We start from the raw sequence: 6,161 nt of genomic DNA, 5'->3' as shown, positions 1-6,161 counted from the left end.
TGAAAAACAAATGGTAACATGAAAAACAAAATTATAACACATTCTAGAGCCTTGACTTAATTAACAAGATACTTTCCTGTCTAATGAAGTTTAGCTCACCCAAATGTTTTGCAGTGTTTTCCAGCCAAGTTGGCTGTGATCCTTTCATAAGAGAGAACACACTGGTCGTTCATCTTCTCCATGAAGGATCCAGGGTGTGCCTCAGTGCTCCCAGTTATACCCAGAAATCTATTGTCTTTACTTATAAACAGGTGCCCCCCCACCCCTCCCAGGTGGTTTGTTTTTTCTGGCAGCTTTCCCTATTCTGTGATTTCTCACTCTTTTTTTATTAGCATCAGTCTCAGTAATGCAAATAGGACTCCATTATGATACATACAATGCACAATAGATCCTTGACCAGACAAAGAGAGATAAGAGTCTCAGTCTCCCTGCTGGAAGAGAACCTGTCCAAGGCCTCTCACCCCCTGGTGATGTGCTTTAACTCTAAGGCTTTAAGAACATAATTTCAAGTATAGATAATTTCTTAAATATTACTTGTGCGTACATTTCACAATGACTATGATGACCAGTAAACCACTAGCTTTTGGGAGAGACCTTACATGCCACCATTTGGTGAATTATTATGCATCTTTCTGCCCCAGGGGATGCCTGTAAAACTGCATGCATCCAATCTATTGGCATCAAGAGGTCCCTGGGTCACCCAGTATTCATATAAGTGCATTCCACTTGAAACTGACATTTTAGCTCTGTCTCTGAGGCCTACTATTTTAAAACTGCTCATAGTTCAGGTCATTATGTGCACAAATGGTCAGTTAGACAAGTAAGAGGGAAACGATGAAGAGGTTGCTTCTTTCATCTCTCTCAGTTCCTTTCTCCTTTTTGTGCGTCAAAGTGAGGGAGATATCAAATGAGGTCCCACAAGACTGTGAGATGTGGAAATAACTTAAGATGTGATCCTAAAGGGGCTTTTATAGTGTGACAGTGTAATCCACTGGTCAGTGTGTTTTGTGTGTCCCCCTTTTTGTGCCATCCACAGAGGATGTAAATCTGTTACAGCTCTCAGCCTGGGAACCTGCCTCTTTGGCTCAAGCTGTGAAGACTCATACTTTCACCTGTGGGAGGCTCCAGTTACAGCGTTGGCCAAGATGGCAGCCACTACAACAGTGTCTTACAACATCGCCCAGGACTGGGAGAATGCACCTAGGCTGAAATAGGGGGCGTTTTTCATTACTCGAGAAGATGCAAATTCCAATTTCCATGCAGAGTTTGGAGTAAGGTGTTGATTCCCCCCCCCCCCCATTTTAGTGTAACTCTATTGCATAAGGTAAGAGCTGCGAAGACACTCTTTTTCAGATAGCATGGCACAGGGCCAACCAAAGGAAGGACTCAGAGGCATTATGGGGAATAAGGCCATGTAACTACTGACTTGGCTAGCTGGATAGATAGAAGGCCAAGGAGGCAGTGTTTGAAAGAACGTATGATGGAATAGTTCACACTGAGCACCTTGACAATTAACTTCTTGATACTTGCTTTGGTTTGAAGCCTAAATGTTAAGGAAATTATTTTTTCAATCAGTTTAAGTGTTGACCATTCATTGTTTGTTTGCATGACAGACCTGTTCTTCTGCACTTTGGACCCATTTGCAGGGTTCTTACTTTCAGTGAGTCACAAAAGCCTTTATAAAACCCTGAAGCAATTGTTAGTTGGGCCCATCGTTGTATGAAGTGTGTGTGTATATATATATGGAACAACTGAATACCAAAGAATTTTAACTTTGTTGCATGTGATAACTTAGCAAACGTTCTCCTCTTAAGCTGCAGTGGAATGTTTCACGAAATGTAGGTGATTAAAGCTGGTGCTGAGTCCCAGGAAGGTGTGGCTAACGTACCGTTTTGAGTAATGGCTGGCAGCTGGGATCAACTATCATATCCAAACTACCCCCAGAGCAAATCAAATACACCTTGGACACACAGGAAGTCTTATCTTGCAGATTTCAAGCACTTTATATTATAAGCCAGCTATACAATTCCACTGGGGAAAGACCCACTAAGATCTTGCCAACTTAATCTGGTTAGGACAAAAATAAGTTTTTAAATAGAAATCCTCTCACCTAATGTGAAATAAGAAGTGGATCATGATCTGTCTGGACTCCAGTCAGAGGGCCAGTGATCCCTGGACAAACTGTTATTGACAGGACACCCGTGGAACAGAGAACTTGGGACAGTTTGGCTGAGTTACTTCCAGTCTATGTAGAGAGAACAGACCACAAGTTTAATAAAGTTTCACTGGTTCAGTTTAACCTGCATTCAGTTTCACTCATTGCAAATGAAACAAAGCATGTGGTTAGGAATTGGGAATTTAGCACATACCTTAATCTAAGAATTTGCTGAGTTGTACCAATAAGAATTAGTACAAATAGGTAAAACATTTGTATTTTAAATTACTTTTAAAAAGTCTCAGTAGTTTGATGCACAGCAAATGTCTGCTAGCTTCCTTCTAATCACAATACAGGGCACAGTTTAAAGCAGCCTTTTAGCTGGACATTGGCTAAGATTGAAACATACCAGCTGCTGTATTGACCAAAGGCCCAACACCCTAAATAAGTTCTATAAGGTATATTTAACTCTTAATGTGGGTATACCTGCCTGATGAAAATTCCTGGCAATCTGCTGTCAACGGGTTGCTCTGATTACATAGAGAAATCCAGTGATTACAAAGCTGTGGAGATGTCAGCAAATGCATTAAGTACCTCAGGGCTACAAATGTGAGAGAAACTGTAATAGATCTGCACTGGCCCTTTGATCTTAGGGGAACCCTCCTCTGAGCTAATCCCACGGAAGAGAATTCAGTACCTTGGCCTTCACTACAATGGATCATCCAGGTGAGCCTTGTTAATTTGTCAGTTAGGGTTTTTGTGGCTGAGGTTGGAGAGGAAACTCAGAGACCAGCCAGGTAGCTCCCAAGAAAGGCTTCTAGTATAGAAATTTAGGAAGAGAACTCTCCTGAAGTATGTTTTTTATGGTGATTGCAGCTGCTAAAGATTATAACCAGTAGCAGCCCTATACTTGAGATAGAGAGGCCCAGAATGGGTTTTATGTTTTGTAGGGTTTGTTTTAATGATAGCCAGGCCAACCCTAGGACATCTCAAGAATCAACACAGAGGAGGGACAAGGATCCACAACAATTGTTTGCACTTAATGAATCAGGTGAATTCATAGTAAGATTTTTCTCTTCCCAAGTTTTGCAGGTTGAAGGTGTAGATATTCCGGTTAAACTCCCAAATTGCACAGACATCTGGCTAAAATATGGGCACAAAATGCTCTCTTCTAGGTAGCCAGTGACAATGCAATGCCATGTAGGTAATCCATGTTCAGTCCTGAGCTCAGCTTATCAGTTGTAAGACGGTAGAGGTATGGGATGTTGTACCACACCTGGTGGTTTAATATATGATGAAATGTTTGATTTCAAACCAAGCAAAGCCAACAGAGCGAACGATGAGGCTAACACTCTAGCTCAGCATTTCCCAAACTTTTTTGGCCACGGAACACTCTTTAGCCTATTACGGAACACTCATATTATTTTGTTTGGTTTTCAAATAAGAATTGTGTTATTTATGCTCAAATATATTTTATTTTATAAAACAAAGCAAAAATACAAATTTAAAATAACTTGAACTAACAATTTCTAACTGGAAAGCACGTATAAAGTAGTACAAAAATCAAGTGCAAGTGTCAAAATTAAAAAAAGTGTTCTACTTAACCTGTTTTTATATATACACAAACACCAAACAAATTAAATTTTTACTAGGAAAATCTATTTTTATAAACAGAAATACAAATTTGGATTTAATGGGATTGGTGTTTCTGCATTTTTCTATCACAAATTCGCTTAATATTAGGAATAATGCTGGAAAGTTGAATCCCTCATGTCAGGTGCAGCATCAAGTCTATTCCTATATTTGTTTTTTGTTGCAGTATAATATGAAAATCCCATCTCACGCAAATAAGTTGTAGCAAAAGGAAGGAGCACTCGAACTGCACGTTTAGCCACATTAGGGTACTCTTCTATTAGGCTGCTCCAAAAATTATCCAGCAGAAGATCCTTAAACTTTCGTTTCAAGTCAGAGTCAGTTAGGTTTTCATAATCATGCGCAGTAAAGCCAACTGGTTTGGCTGTAATTACAAACGGATTTTGAACCCAAGCATTATCATCAGTAGTTGTAGGAAAATATTCTAATAAAGAGGCCTGCAAGTCACATAAGTGCTGTAAAATGGTGCTGGAAACTTCTTCATGGACTGTAGAATTTATTTCAGTCAGAAATTCATGTAGTGTAGGGAAGCAACCCAGAATTCCAGTTTCTTTTTTAACGACAAAATTTTATTCATTGTAGTAAAAGTGGTCACATTCTTTCCTTGCAGCGACAGATTAATTTCATTTAATTTTGCAAAAATATCTGCAGGATATGCAAGTCTCATCAGCCACGAGGAATTAGTCAGGCAGTCATTAAATTTTTGTCCTGAATTATCTGAAGTGAAGAATACCAGTTGTTCACTATGAAGCTCAAAAAGCCTCACAAGCACTTTTCCTCCGCATAGCCACCTCACTTCCGTATGTAAAACAAGTATTTTGTGCTGACTACCCATTTCCTCACACAAAATCTTAAATAACCTGGATTCAAGTGGTCGAGATTTGACAAAATTGATAATTTGTACTGCTTCATCGAGCACAATTTTCAGATATGCTGGTATTTTTTTAACAGCAAGTGCTTGTCTGTGTAGAACACAATGGCTCTTAGTGCTTTCTGGTGCCACACTTATGATTCACATTACAGCTCCCTTCATCTTCCTGATCACTGCCCGAGCACCGTCAGTACATACATCAATACATTTTCCCCAACTAATTTCATGCTTTCTGATAAAATTGTTGATGCAGTTGAATATTTCTTCCCCAGTCATGTTGCTTTGCAGAGATTCACATAAGAGCAGGTCCTGTTCAATAATATTATTAAATCTATATTGGACAAATACTAGTAGCCCAGCAAGTCCTGAAACGTCAGTGGATTCATCTAGCTGCAATGAATACTCATGGCAAATTTTCAGTCAGCAAAGTAGCTCTTTTTCTATGTCATCAGCAAGATCTTTAATACGGCATGCAACAGTATTATTTGACAACTGTTCAGCATCAATTTTTTTACCAGACTGCTCGCTCAACATGCACGTTACAATATCTTTCGCGCAAGGCTTGATAAGTGTTTCTCCAATAGTGTGAGCTTCTCCGGCAAGCGCTATACAGTAACTTACTCAATAAGATGCCTCTGTTGCACTTTCGTTGTCTGTTTTAGCAATTTTAATCATCGAAAGTTTACAATTTCCAAGTGAGTCACGCTGCCTCTTGAAAAAACTTATATCTATGTATTTGTATTCAGCATGTTTGGTTTCCAAATGCCTACGAACTTTAGCAGGAGCCAATGAACTGTTTGCTGGTATTTTGTTGCACACGACGCACTGCGCATCAGGAACATCTTTATTTCCAAACATGTAAAACCGAAAGACAAATAACTTTCATCATACTTTCGTTTCGATCTTTTAACACCTGCTTCTTGTTTTTTGATATACTTTGGTGGAAATTCTTTCACTGTGGATAACTCACTGGTACTAACAGATTTTTCGGCAACAAAAGACTGCGATTGTTCATCCTCACTTTGAAGTGTCACAATATTTTGCTTGTTTATTTCGGCCACAGTTGGAGTACCAGAAGAACTTGCTTTTCGTTTCAAAGTTCCTTCTTTTAGCCACAAATCCATGGTGATTAGGTTTAGTAGCAATATTTAGAAATACTGATTTTTGTCTAATTTTGCTTGTCACAAATATTTATATTGTTTCGAGTGAAGCTAGTTTAGTTGTGCTTATCGCACCCACAGGTTTTAACGTATTGAGTGAATATGTTATATTCAACACGGCGTAAAGAGAACGGTATGTGTGCATACTGCTGCAGTTTGCGCAGTCTCGAGTGGAAGGGGTACGACATCATTAACTGAAACGTGCCCAAAAGGGGTAGACGTCAACATGCTTGCGTGCCGCGTTCTCTTTACGCCATGATATTCAATACAAGATCTGTCAATAACCGGAAGAAGAGTTTTATGTTAAATTATAGTCATTCAA

General features: G+C 39.2%; 1 pseudogene; it reads right to left on the bottom strand.

Annotated features, from left to right (window-relative positions):
- Window positions 1-3,845: 3,845 nt before the first annotated feature.
- LOC140915206 (zinc finger BED domain-containing protein 5-like) lies at window positions 3,846-5,803 on the bottom strand (annotated as a pseudogene).
- Window positions 5,804-6,161: the final 358 nt, after the last annotated feature.

This window comes from Lepidochelys kempii, chromosome 7 (genome assembly GCF_965140285.1).
Source record: "Lepidochelys kempii isolate rLepKem1 chromosome 7, rLepKem1.hap1, whole genome shotgun sequence".
Lineage (NCBI taxonomy): Eukaryota > Metazoa > Chordata > Testudines > Cheloniidae > Lepidochelys > Lepidochelys kempii.
The sequence above is the reverse complement of the archived record's forward strand: the minus strand, read 5'-3'. Positions and strand labels throughout refer to the sequence as shown.